The sequence below is a fragment of the Oncorhynchus tshawytscha genome, linkage group LG16, assembly GCF_018296145.1.
Source record: "Oncorhynchus tshawytscha isolate Ot180627B linkage group LG16, Otsh_v2.0, whole genome shotgun sequence".
NCBI classification, from domain to species: domain Eukaryota; kingdom Metazoa; phylum Chordata; class Actinopteri; order Salmoniformes; family Salmonidae; genus Oncorhynchus; species Oncorhynchus tshawytscha.
In genome coordinates, this window is record NC_056444.1 from 59,855,423 (window position 1) to 59,869,949 (window position 14,527).

Sequence of the window (14,527 nt, forward strand, 5' to 3'; positions counted from 1 at the left end):
GCTAATACTCTGTCTGCAGAAAACTGGGAGCAGTCTCTGGACATCAAGTCTGCAATACACTTCAATATCTAACCAATTATAGCCACTGGTTTAAATGTGTGGTCCTATGTCATGTTCCTATAGAAACTTGCCCACAATAACATTTTGTCTACCCCACCATGGAGACCCAATGCTGGGAGGAGCATCAGAAAGAGTGAGAGTGTATTGGATTTAGGCAGAAAAAAAGACACTTGAGGGGGTGTTGCTAATGACCACTCCATTTTCTAGTTGGCAGAGCCTGTGGCATGTCAGGGGTTTAAACTCGGCTGGATGGCTAATCCCATTCAGCAGATGCTAATGTGAAATGAGAATCTAATGACCTTCTGCCATGGCTTCTCAACCCAAGCCTCCAGCTATCTCATAGCAACCCCTCACTCAGCTTCACACACACACACACACATTCAAATGCACTAAAGCGGAACACATTTAGACCTATTCTGTTTATTTGCTGGTGTGTCTGTATCGACAGCTGATATCAAATCTCCCTTTATGGGATCAATAGAATCTCGTCCTAACAAACTCAGAAATAAATCCGAACAAGATGTGCCTCTACATCGTACAGTAACTGTCATACTGAGTGGGACGTATTTGCTTTGTGTGCAAATACATCAGAGAAAGGAGTAGTTATCTGGATAGCATTACGTTATAATGCCACAAGTTCTATTATTTGTATCAGTTTATTCAGTATGGATGTGGCAGAAGCTATTCTATTTCATCTAAGTGGGTCATTCTGTGGTTGATCTCTTAGGATTGTTAATGTTTCCAGTGAGTAAAATGCAGATTAGGTGTAAAACTGCTCTCCATAGACACATTTTTCACATTATTACCAAGCTAAATTTAAATAGTCAACCATAGCCTGTGGCCATTGTGTAAACTACAGACACAGAGTGTGTGGGGTAGGCACTTAGAAATTGATCCTGGCTTGTTTAGTCTTTTTTACGGGGGGAAAATTATTGATTGGTCCATATCTTGCATCTGATCTCATTACCCATCTGTTTTTTTGCTTCAATTGCTATTCAATACATTCAGAGAAATCAATTTTACAGTAAGACCTTTCCTATCTTTTAGGTCAAATATCAATGAAAATAAATCCATATCCATAAAGAAAAATAACAGGAATCCAATTGCACACAGTGTTGTTCGGTACGAAAATGAGTGTGAGGGAGGGTGAAGGGTGAAGATTACAACATCAACTCTGGCCTTTGTGAATATGTGTGTTGGCATAGACTGAATAGGGGTTTTGGATGTATATTGCTCTGAGCTGCTGAGGGTTAGAGCCAGAAGGTAAGTAGAGGGATGAAGGGGCGAGAGGGAGTTGGGTTGGATCGGTGTCAAAGTGCTGTAAGACAGGAGGGAGAGAGGGGAAGAGGCTGGTTTCAATTAAATACCTGGCAGGACTGGACGCTCAGCAGTTTGACTCTGGTGAAAAGAGGCAAGAGTTCAATAGCTGTAATGAAATCCACATAATGACATGACACTTCCAGACCCACAGAAAGTCCACTGGATTACGTCATAGCTACAGAATGTGTAGTGAGTGACAGTGCACCTTTAAAGGTCCAATGCAGCCATTTATATCTCTATCAAATCATTTCTGAGTAACAATTAAGTACCTTACTGTGACTGATTTCAATTAAAATGATCCAAAATAAACAAAAAAAGCTTCATAGCAAAGAGCAATTTCTCAAACAAGAATTTTGCCAGGACTGTCTGGGATTGGTCTGAGTTGGGAGGGGAAAAACTGAAAATGATCTGTTATTGGCAGAGAGGTGTGCAACTCGTTTTCTTATTGGTCTATTAACTAGGCAGGCCAAAACGCAATCCCACCAATACAGGCTGACATTTCCGAGGCTATTTTCGAACAGCTCTTACACTAAAAGGACATTATCATAATTTTCAAAACATTATTCCAACCTCATAGTGTGAAAATATATATAAAATACAGGAAAATCACATTATTGACTGCACTGGGCCTTTAAGGATTGTCTCATACAGTGTCTGGGCAACATACAATGTTTTCCTGTCTTAGTGCCTTTGTCAGTTCCACCCTAGACTTCAAACTGTAATGTAAATGTCACCATCACTGGGTATGTTTATTGATTAATACATTGATATGGGATTAAGCTACAGGCTCGAGGCGAGCGTCAAGTTAACTGAATGATCTCCAGTTCAGTTTGAGAATGCCTATGAGTTGGATTCTCTGGGGCAAAGAGCTGGGGTGTAGGAGGTTTGGGAGTGTACAATGATTACAGCAAAGGATGCTGGTAGTGCAGCAGGAACTGTGGTTCAAATGTATTATACTCCCCCTGAAACATATACATACTGTGTTCTTTCTCCCTCCTTTCGCTCTCACTTTCTCTCTCACTTCCTCTCTAACTTTCTCTCTCGCTCGCGTTCTTTATCTCTCTATCTCACTCACTCACTCATTCTCTCCAATCACAAAGTATGTCTCTTTCTGAAATTGCAGAAGTGGGGGGGGTGGCACAGTGAGTGTGCTGCGTGGCAGTGGCTTTGCTGATGCAGCTCCAAGACTTGGGGTGTTGGCTCAAAGAGGGGAAAGGAGACCACAGGCATGCATGAATTGGAATTCAAGTGGAAAGGCCTGTGTATCAGTGAACAACAGCTGCTTACCATATTGCCACTCAACCCATCACTGATACCAGCCATTACCTACTGTCCATCTACTGTGATGCCCTGAGCATAGGCCATCTTTATTGATCATCGTACATAAGTATGGCCATACACTTCATACTACTATTATCTCTATATGAACAACAATATTTTTTTTCTCTCTAGCCTATTAGTATTACCACATACACTGGTATTCACAATATCACTGTATACTGTAAAATACTGCTGTGTTTACTGTAGATTATTTTTGGCATCTCATGTTTTGAGTTTTACTCAATATATTGCCACAAGCAATTTCATGTCAATCAAGTAGAAAAATGCATGGAGAACTTTCCCAGATATCTATGCAGCATTTAATGCAAACTGAAAAGTCATTTCCCCCCTGGAATATCCCACCGACTGGAATAATGTAAATACTGCTGTTGGGGCACAGCACAAAAAAAGTGTTGCTTAGCAACTGTTTCAGCTCCATCTCGAAGTTTACTTAATTTTTTTGCAATAAGATAAAAACAACACAATGGAAATTGTACACTCTTGTAAACTGCAGTTATATAATGCACTATGAGAAGCAGCTATATAGTGCTTTTCTGTCTTTTGACTTTGTATCGCCATACTTGATAAGTGTTCTCTCATGTCACTTTTTAAGAGTTTGAGATCAGTTGTTTTCCATTACGAACCCAAGCAATCACACACAGTTGAAAGAGAATTAGCACATAAACCGCTGCATAAAAGGCCTAAAAATACATCTTTACAATGAAACAGGACTACTGGCTTGATTTTAACGAGAACCTTCATGAGATACAGGCTCAAACAGTCAAATTTACCAGTTTTCCTTTCCACCTCGCTGTGGTTAAGGGAAGGAGGGGGCTCTTTGTGGTCTGGATCCTCTAAACTACACACATGATTTCACAAACAGCTGCAGTGGCTTATAGGGGCCAGATGTGAGGCTCATGGGACTAAAGCTGCAGTGCTGTGGAAGAAGCAGCCTGGGGACCGGCCTAACCACCCAGCAGTCAATAGAAAGGGGCATTGTCATGCATGCTGCAACCCTTTTTATGGTGACTTGAGCAAATTAACCGGGAGTAGGCATCAATTTACACATACATTCCTCCTCCGTAATAGTAACATTTTCTGTTTGCCAAGTCTCTCTCTCTCTCTCTCTCTCTCTCTTTCTCTCTCTCTCTCTCTCTCTCTCTCTCTCTCTCTCTCTCTCTCTCTCTCTCTCTCTCTGTGTAGTTAGGTTTAGGGTTAGGGAAAATAAGATTTTGAATGGGAATACAATTTTTGGTCCCCACATGGATAGTAAAACCAACGAGAGTGTGTGTGTGTGTGTCATGAACATTTCAAACTTTTACAACCTAAAGCCCCTGATGTGAGGGTGGTTATGCCTCACAACAATTAGAATTGCCTGCTTCTTTACACTGGGCTACTACTGTGTTACAAAGATACACATCAGGGGAGCGCTATTTTCAGTTTGATCCTTGGAAATGCAAATGGCAATTAACTTTTTGGGGGGTGTGAAAATAAGATTAAATGATAGGTGAACTCGCAACAGTAACTACAGGCATGGTTTTCTGTGAAATTAAGAATGCTTCACATCTTGTGATTTTGGCTGAAGGCAAATAGTTTTGAAATTGTGATTACTGCAAAAACAGGACAACAACTATTGGGGACAAGAGGGTGTGTTGTGTTAAAATGGAAATATATACTGTAGGTAGGCTTCTGTACCAGCAGAATATTCTAGTACAGCTGAGCGTTTGGCAAAGACTGACTGGAGTAGAGCTGGGGATGACATGTTGAGTTGTTTTATTGATTAAATAACCCAAACATATATTCTCTCAGTGCAATAAAAATGTTGTTCTCTAACCCTGGAGACATTAGACAACTTGCTATGATTGAATAGAGCCCGATGTGCATCTGCCTACAAAAATAACTAATTTGTTTGATTGTTGCATTCCTGTAGCCACTGGGAGGCAGTGGTGGCTTCCAGGGGGCAGAGTGCAGTTCAAGGCAGGCTCTCAGGCTGACTACAGCACAGAGTAATGTTAAAGCATGTGGAATTAACTTTGGCCATTAGATGTTTCCAGCCTCTGAAATTGCCAACATCATTTCTTATTTCAAAGGCTGAGTTTAAAGTATTAATGGTTTCTTAAATAATTTATTCATATTGAGGTTAATGAAGTTTAACTGCAGAAATCATAGGTCCCTCAACATAACAATATATCTGTGTAACACTCAAGAAGTGCCTTTCTCTAATACCCTCTGGCCCCGCTCCAACCCCACGAGAAGACAGGACCCATAGGGGACTACTGCTTCTGAACTGCTCTCTTGCAAAAGTCTGATAATAATGTATGCAATTTAATTAATAAGGGTACTTCCAGGGAGAACCTGACATCATCATAAAGGACAGACACCACCTAGACTATTTTATTCTATCAAATGGTAAATGAATATTACAGAATTGGACTGAGATCATATACAGTACTAAAGAGACCATGTGCCATAGGCCTGTATGTAAAATGCCAATACCGTTCTGGTTTCCATTTCGTATCTGGCATGTTATCATTGTCCCATGATAACACAGACCTGCTTTGTAGACTGATATCAGAATATTCTGTACATTTATGAATCTCTGCTCATTGAATAAGAAAATAACTGTAATTAGATTGATAGAATTAGTTACTGTGTGTCCTCAGTGGGAGTCATCTATTCGCAATGACATCTCCAGACATAGCAACCGGAATCCATTGAACTTAGCTATGACTGCTGACTAATACTTTTCTTATATTTAGAAACTTCATTGGTGCAGTGTATTTTTGTAGTTCCCAAGACCAAATAAATGTAAACAAACACATCTGGGAAGAACACCCCACACCAAATATGATTGGAGGGTGGCTCCAGTAAAGATGCTGGGGTCCCTGTGATGAGGGTTGTGTTTTCCTAAGGAAACCACATGGACATTTCATCTGCTCTGGAGGTTCATGGTCCTGCATTTCCCCTGCTCACATCTCCCGGCTTTCAGCAGGGCACCATCCTCCGAAAGCACAGTGTGGTCGAGGAACTGAGGAGGAAGGGCTGTGTTCCTCAAGTGGCTTCAATTAGAGACAGTCACAATTACAGAGGGAGGGAGTACACGTGGCCAAACCTGCCATGCTCACACTCCAACTGGATTACAGGGACAGGGACAGGGAGGCTACCAATGCGAGCCAGGCTACTTGGTCATTCCTAACCCACCCAACCCAAACCAAGGGTTATTTTAGGAACTTTCTGGTTTTTGTATCTGGACTGGTCCAATTCCAATCCCATCAACTCAATGAGTGTGATTCAACCTAGAATACCATACTATCTAATGAAATGTTTTGCATTATATGGTTCCACTTCCCAGGCCTCATAAAGGCCCACATACACTGAGTATACAAAGAATTAAGGACACCTGCTCTTTCCATGACAGACTGACCAGGTCAATCCAGATGAAAGCTGTGATCCTTTATTGATGTCACTAGTTAAATCCATTTCAATCAATGTAGATGAAGGGAAGGAGACAGGTTAAAGAAGGAGGCATGGATTGTGTATGTGTGCCATTCAGAGGGTGAATGGGCAAGAAAAAAACATTTCAGTGCCTTTGAACAGGGTATGTTAGTAGCTGACAAGCTCTCTGGTTTGTGTCAAGAACTGCAACGCTGCTGGGTTTTTCACACTCAACAGTTTCCCATGTCTATCAATAATGGTTCACCACTCAAAGGACATCCAACCAACTTGACACAACTGTGGGAAGCATTGGAGTCAACATGAACCAGCATCCTGTGGAACGCTTTCGACACATTGTAGAGTCCACCAACTCAATATTAGGAAGGTGTTCCCAATGTTTGGTATACTCTGTACATTGACAAATAGAAATGCATCCAATGCTATTAATTTAAACCACAACAAAGAAAAGCAGTTTGTGGAGATACCTAATGTATTTTAGCTGAATTTGTGTTTAGTGCAGTGGGGTATTGCAGGTGTCATTTCTCCTAAACAGGCTATTACTGGCCACATGATTTGAATAAGTGGATTGATTTGCTGCTGACTGGTGGTTAGCATCAAACCTCATCACTGGTGAATGACAGACGACATCATTGATAGGTTATGGCTCCCACACATAAGGTGCATATTGCAGAATCAGAATAGCATTGCATTAATTATTTATTATATATTTACGCTGTTCAGGGCAAATAGTACTCTAAAAGAATTGTACAACGCATTCGGAAAGTATTCAGACCGCTTGACTTTTTTCACATTTTACTATGTTACAGCCTTATTCTAAAATGGATTCAATTGTTTTTTCCCCTCATCAATCTACACACAATACCCCATAATGACAAAGCAAAATCTTGTTGAACAATTATACAAATCTAAAACTGAAATATATAATTTACATAAGTATTCAGACCCTTTACTCAGTACTTTGTTGAAGCACCTCTGGCAGTGATTACAGCCTTGAGTCTTCTTGGTATTGACGCTACAAGCTTTGTACACCTGTACTTGGGGAGTTTCTCCCATTCTTCTCTGCATATCCTCTCAAGCTCTGTCAGGTTGGATGGGGAGCGTTGCTGTTCATCACACAGACAGGAATAAGAATATAGAAATATATGGACGAGTAATGTCAAAGCAGCATAGAATAAGATACAGTAGAAGAGTATAGGATACAGTATATACACACAGTTGAAGTCGGAAGTTTACATACACTTAGGTTGGAGTCATTAAAACTTGTTTTTCAACCACTCCACACATTTCTTGTTAACAAACTATAGTTTTGGCAAGTCGGTTAGGACATCTACTTCGTGCATGACACAAGAACGTTTTTCAACAATTATTTACAGACAGATTATTTCACTTATAATTCACTGTATCACAATTCCAGTTGGTCAGAAGTTCACATACACTAAGTTGACTGTGCCTTTAAAGAGCTTGGAAAAGTCCAGAAAAGTATATCATGGCTTTAGAAGCTTCTGATAGGCTAATTGACATCATTTGAGTCAATTGGAGGTATACCTGTGGATTTATATCAAGGTCTACCTTCAAACTCAGTGCCTCTTTGCTTGACATCATGGGAGAATCAAAAGAAATCAGTCAAGACCTCAGAAAAAGAATTGTAGACCTCCACAAGTCTGGTTCATCCTTGGGAGCAACTTCCAAATGCCTGAAGGTACCACGTTCTTCTGTACAAACAACAATATGCAAGTATAAACACCATGGGACCATGCAGCCGTCCTACCGCTCAGGAAAGAGACTCGTTCTGTCTCCTAGAGATGAATGTACTTTGGTGCGAAAAGTACAAATCAATCCCAGAACAGCAAAGGACCTTGTGAAGATGCTGGAAGAAACAGGTACAAAAGTATCTATATCCACAGTAAAAACGAGTCATATTTCGGCATAACCTGAAAGGCCGCTCAGCAAGGAAGAAGCCCCTGCTCCAAAACCGCCATAAAAAAGCCAGACTACGGTTTGCAACTGCACATGGGGAGAAAGATTGTACTTTTTGGAGAAATGTCCTCTGGTCTGATGAAACAAAATTAGAACTGTTTGGCCATAATGACCATCGTTATGTTTGGAGGAAAAAGGGGGAGGCTTGCAAGCCGAAGAACACCATCCCAACCATGAAGCACGGGGGTGGCAGCATCATGTTGTGGGGGTGCTTTGCTGCAGGAGGGACTGGTGCACTTCACAAAATAGATGGCATCATGAGGTAGGAAAATTACGTAGATATATTGAAGCAACATCTCAAGACATCAGTCGGGAAGTTAAAGCTTGGTCGCAAATGGGTCTTCCAAATGGACAATGACCCCACGCATACTTCCAAATGGCTTAAGGACAACAAAGTCAAGGTATTGGAGTGGCCATCACAAAGCCCTGACCTCAATCCCATAAAAAATTTGTGGGCAGAACTGAAAAAGCGTGTGTGAGCAAGGAGGCCTACAAACCTGACTCAGTTACAACAGCTCTGTCAGGTGGAATGGGCCAAAATTCACACAACTTATTGTGGGAAGCTTGTGGAAGGCTACCCGAAACGTTTGACCCAATTTATAAGATTTAAAGAAAGTGCTACCAAATACTAATTGAATGTATGTAAACTTCTGACCCACTGGGAATGTGATGAAAGAAATTAAAGCTGAAATAAATCATTCTCTTGTTACGGTCATCGTTGCATGAAGAAGTGGACCAAAGCGCAGCATGGTAAGTGTTCATGATTTATTAATAGAACACTGAATAACAAAGAGCACGAACAAAACCGAAACAGTTCTGTCTGGTGCAGACACAAAAACAGAAAACAACTACCCACAAAACACAGGTGGGAAAAGGCTACCTAAGTATGGTTCTCAATCAGAGACGACGATAGACAGCTGCCCCTGATTGAGAACCACACCCGGTCAAACACACAGAAATAGAAAACATAGAATGCCCACCCCAACACACGCCCTGACCAAACCAAAATAGAGACATAAAAAGGATCTCTAAGGTCAGGGCGTGACATCTCTCTACTATTATTCTGACATTTCACATTCTTAAAATAAAGTGGTGATCCTAACTGACGTAAAACAGTGAATTTTTACTAGGATTAAATGTCAGGAATTGTGAAAAATTTAGTTTAAATGTTTTTGGCTAAGGTGTATGTAAACTTCCGACTTCAACTGTATGAGATGGGTAACACAAGATATGTAGACATTATTCAAGTGACTAGTATTCCATTTATTTAAGTGGCCAATGATTTCAAGTCTGTAGGTAGGCAGCAGCCTCCCTGTGCTCTTGATGGCTGTTTAACAGTCTGATGGCCTTGAGATAGAAGCTGTTTTTCACTCTCTCTGTCCCAGGTTTGATGCACATGTACTGACATCGCCTTCTGGATGGTAGCCGGGTGAACAGGCAGTGGCACGGGTGGTTGTTGTCCTTGATGATCTTTTTGACCTTCCTGTGACATCGGGTGCTGTAGGTGTCCTGGAGGGCTGTTAGTTTGCCCCCGGTGATGTATTGTGCAGACTGCACCACCCTATGGAGAGCCCTGAGGTTGTGGGCGGTGCAGTTGCCATACCAGGCAGTGATACATCCTGACAAGATGCTCTCAATTGTGCATCTGTAAAAGTTTGTGAGTTTTTTTTTGTGACAAGCTAAATCTATTCAGCCTCCTGAGGTTGAAGAGGCTCTGTTGCGCCTTCGTCACCACACTGCCTGTGTGGGTGGACCATTTCAGTTTGTCCGTGATGTGTACGCCGAGGAACATAAAACTTTCCACCTTCTCCACTGCTGTCCACTCGATGGGGATAGGGGGGTGCTCCCTCTGCTGTTTCCTGAAGTCCACGATCATCTCCTTTGTTTTGTTGACGTTGAGTGAGAGGTTGTTTTCCTGAAACCACACTCCGAGAGCCTCGTTGTTGTTGGTAATCAAACCTACTACTGTTGTGTCGTCTGCAAACTTGATGATTGAGTTGGAGGCATGCATGGCCACGCAGTCATGGGTGGACAGGGAGTACAGGACGGGGCTGAGCACGCACCCTTGTGGGGCCTCAGTGTTGAGGATCAGCAAAGTGAAGATATTGTTTCCTTCCATCACCACCTGGGGGCGGCCCGTCAGTACGTCCAGGACCCAATTGCACAGGGCAGGGTTGAGACCCAGGGCCTCAAACTTAATGATGAGCTTGGAGGGTTCTATGGTGTTGAATTCTGAGCTGTAGTCAATGAACATCATTCTTACATAGGTATTCCTCTTGTCCAGATGGGATAGGGCAGTGTGATGGCGATTGCATCGCCTGTGGACCTATTGGGGCGGTAAGCAAATTTAAGTGTGTCTAGGGTGACAAGTAAGGTAGAGGTGATATGATCCTTGACTACTCTAACAAAGCATCCATTGAAGGTTTTAGGTAAACTGTCTGGGAGGTATGAGTATTAGTAGATGAAAGTGCATAATTGGCATACATTCATGTCATAAATAGACAAGGTATTGAGTGTCTTAAACAAAGGTGCTGATGGAGCCAGGTAATTACAGGAAGTAACCATTGGGTTTATGAAATTGTAAAATACTTTTTTTCTTCTTCATCTGTAATTTAAATATTTAATTTAACAGTTATAAATGTTTATAAACAACACATTGTCCAGTTCCAAGAGATCTGTATAAAAATATTGATCGGTTACTCTACAGAGTTAAAATGACTGATAATATGAGTTACATTTTCCTTTAGTTGAAGCACAGAAAGTCCCTCAAAGTCATAACCTGGAGACAGTGAGAGAGTTTAGACTAATTTATCTGCAACATATGTATCATTCATTCATGTATCTCGTCGTCATATTGTAGCAAACATCTCCACCCGCCTTGGAAATCCAGCCTTCTCCCTAACATCTGGGAGTGGGTTTGGTAGAAAAATACTAAATTATGGGCAAGCCTGTTCCAAATAGGGTACTGGGATAGATTTAAGCACATGCCAAATGTGATCATATATGATTCTAATACATAGAGACCAAAAGTTTTAAAAAACTGTGTATTGTAATTAAATAGATGTAATAGTTCATAGGTAACTCAGTGTAACAATCGTATTTGTTCTTATTCGATGGTTTATCGAACAACAGTGAGTTTCAATCCCCTTGTTGAAAGTGGTACGTTCCATAAAGGGATTGCTACCCAAGCCTTTCTCCTCCTGAAGAAAGCGAGACCATTCCTAATGGTTAGAGACTGTCATGAGATTCAAGCAGTGAATTCCCTGCTGGTTTATTTCGAGGATTTTGCACAGAATTAATGAACAAATAATTATAGGCCTATGTGATAACCGCGGGAAAAAGAACTGTACGTGGTTGTGGATGTAACTGTTGCACTTTAAATACAGGTAGGTCCATGAGCCCGTGTTTCATTGCAGATCTCATCTCACGATGCCGATGCTGGTGAGAAAGAGTAACGTTAACATTTGATTCCGAAGCATGTTTTAAAAAAAAAACATGACGGGGCTTTATATGGCTTTTAGAACACCATGCAGTTTGTATCTTGAATGTGATTATAACATATCTATAAGCAATAGTCACTAGGACTGCATGTTTTAGTTTTATCATGCCTTTTGAAAGGATGCGTGCGGGCTTTGCCTGGATGTGTAGCATAGTGTGTGATGCAAGGAGACGCCGCCGTTCCATTCAGAACAAAGGGGGCGTTAAAAACATTATTTATCTGATTGAAAAACAGATCGATTTGCCTTACATTTCATTGAAATTAACATGGCAAAACCCTGGTCTTCATACATAGTTCATTTTCTTATTTACAAAACGACACATGAATTATTATCCAACATCTGCAAATATCTGATAACATCATGGGTAGGTTATTTTCCTAGAGAGTTGATTAAACCAAAACACAGTAGGCTATTATATACGTTGAATGTCAACATTAAGGTTTAATTTGGCAGATTAATGTTATCAAATTGGGAATCTGCGCTTTTTATGTGACTACAATAGTCTTCCAAGCAGGACCTGCCAATTGGATTAACCTGGCTGCCACACGAACAGGGTGTATTCGTCTTCGGGTTGTTTTCACACAGGTTACTACTGCCTGATACATCTGTAACAGCTCCTGTGATATATTGTCACGTGACTTCGCATTTGTTATCAGAAAATGTGGACGCGAATTAGAAACACATTCCCTTCTGTGAATAACTATAATCTAATAGGCTACCCATTGCCTCAAATGTCCTTCTCAATTAGTAAGACAATGGATTTCTTCACAATGCAATTTCAAATCACGTAGCCTATTTCATCCCTATGAAATATTGACGGTTTTCATAAGGGAGGACACTGCAGACGATACAATGTGTATTTTAACAATTAAAATTATAGCCACTGTTGACGAAAATGATGTTTAAACCATAGGTTATAGGGAGGTTGCAATTAATACAGGGCCAACGCAAGGGCCGCCCTGTTCATGTGCCACAAAATATTTTTAATGTCAGCACAGCATAATAATGCCAGTTTTTAGACTAATCCAGACAATATGAGATTATAAGGAAATAAACTAATGGAGGGACCGGCCTTCACCCTTCTTTCACCCTCACTTTACCCTCCCTGTATGAATGAGTTTGAATGAAACTGTTAGTGCTTTAGCCTATTCCTCTAAGCTACAGCTAACACTCATAAATGGGAAAATTGGTGGTGAAATAAAGGCTATGGAACACCTAATAAACTAATTTGCATACCTCAAAACCTATTGGCTCATCTATATCAGAGAGCAGATATGGTCAGCCAGTTCAGACATGCGATCTTGAAATCACCAAAGCAAGATTCTATCCTGTATTTGTCATTGTATACAAGGGGCATTAGAGTTTCATGATATCATTGGCCGAGTAAGGTCCAGGCTTAGTTGGCAAGGAGAGTCACAGACATTGGTTATAGCTTCTGTCTGCAAGCCGTTTCTCAGTTTAATATCATCCTCTCCATGGTCTGCTCCTGCTCTGCCATGGAGGTAACACACTTAGCTTTAATCTTTAATGACAACTTTTGTTTTTCTTTTTCCTGGGCAGGTCATTTCTTTCTCCCTCTTCCCAAAGGTAACAGCCAGGGAATGGCTTTCAAGGAAACACCCTATGTGGTTACAAATGATAGGCAACAAGTAGAGCAGAAACACATTGAGCAACCTCCAATAGATTGACCTAATAGTTACCTAATGTGTTATAGCCACACTCACAATGTGAACACCATGTGCTGAGGCTCATGCTCACATTAAGCTTTATCTTTGAAATTCTAATGGGGAAAGTAATGGTACCAATTTCTTGATTGTCCGACCAAAGACAAAAGGGAACATCCTAATGGGAACACACACTGGTTTTCCATACCACTCTCTGCCTCTGCAGTGTATTAGCCAATCCATACCCTTGTTGTTCCTTAGTTTAGTTCATGGCACTGTGCAATAAGCTGTGCAATACGTTTGTTTCCTTTATGCAAGTGAGTGGTCTTTGGGGATTGGTTTGGGTTCATAATGAACAACATTGGGCCAGTGTCTCAGCCAGGATTCCTGTTCTTATTGCTGCTGTAATAGAGAGAGGATAGAGAGGGAACTACTGACCCTACAGGATGATAAACAGTACTAAAATAACAGAAAGAGGAAACAATCAGATGACTCTTTGACTTCCTTCGTTTGTCCCCTTATGTGCTCCTTTATCCACTGATGTAATGGACTTAAACTCAACAAAACAAGAAACGTCCCTTTTTCAGGACCCTGTCTTTCAAAGATAATTCGTATAAATCCAAATAACTTCACAGATCTTCATTGTAAAGGGTATAAACACTGTTTCTCATGCTTGTTCAATGAACCATAAACAATTAATGAACATGCACCTGTGGAACGGTCGTTAAGACACTAACGGCTTACAGACGGTAGGCAATTAAGGTCACAGTTATGAATCTTAGGACACCAAAAGAAAGATGACCAGGGTCCCTGCTCATCTGCGTGAACGTGCCTTAGGCATGCTGCAAGGAGGCATGAGTACTGCAGATGTGGCCAGGGCAATAAATTGCAATGTCCGTACTGTGAGACGCCAAAGACAGTGCTACAGGGAAACAGGAAGGACAGCTGATCGTCCTCGCAGTGGCAGACCACATGTAACAACACCTGCACAGGATCGGTACATCCGAACACCACACCTGCGGGACAGGTACAGGATGGCAACAACAGCTGCCCGAGTTACACCAGGAACGCACAATCCCTTCATCAGTGCTCAGACTGTCCGCAATAGGCTGAGAGAGGCTGGACTGAGGGCTTGTAGGCCTGTTGTAAGGCAGTTCCTCACCATACATCACTGGCAACAACATTGCCACAAACCCAACTTCGCTGGACCAGACAGGACTGGCACAGAGT

The 14,527-nt window shown here is 41.3% G+C and overlaps 1 protein-coding gene across 2 annotated transcripts in view; it reads left to right on the forward strand.

Moving 5' to 3' along the window:
• The first annotated feature begins 11,348 nt into the window (after positions 1–11,348).
• LOC112216034 (plexin A3) overlaps positions 11,349–14,527 on the forward strand; it is a 131,972-nt gene continuing 128,793 nt past the window's right edge. For both annotated transcript variants that reach the window (XM_042299430.1, XM_024375633.2), the window contains exon 1: positions 11,349–11,519. The gene's annotated coding sequence lies outside the window, so the exon portion shown is untranslated. The remainder of the gene's footprint in view (positions 11,520–14,527) is intronic.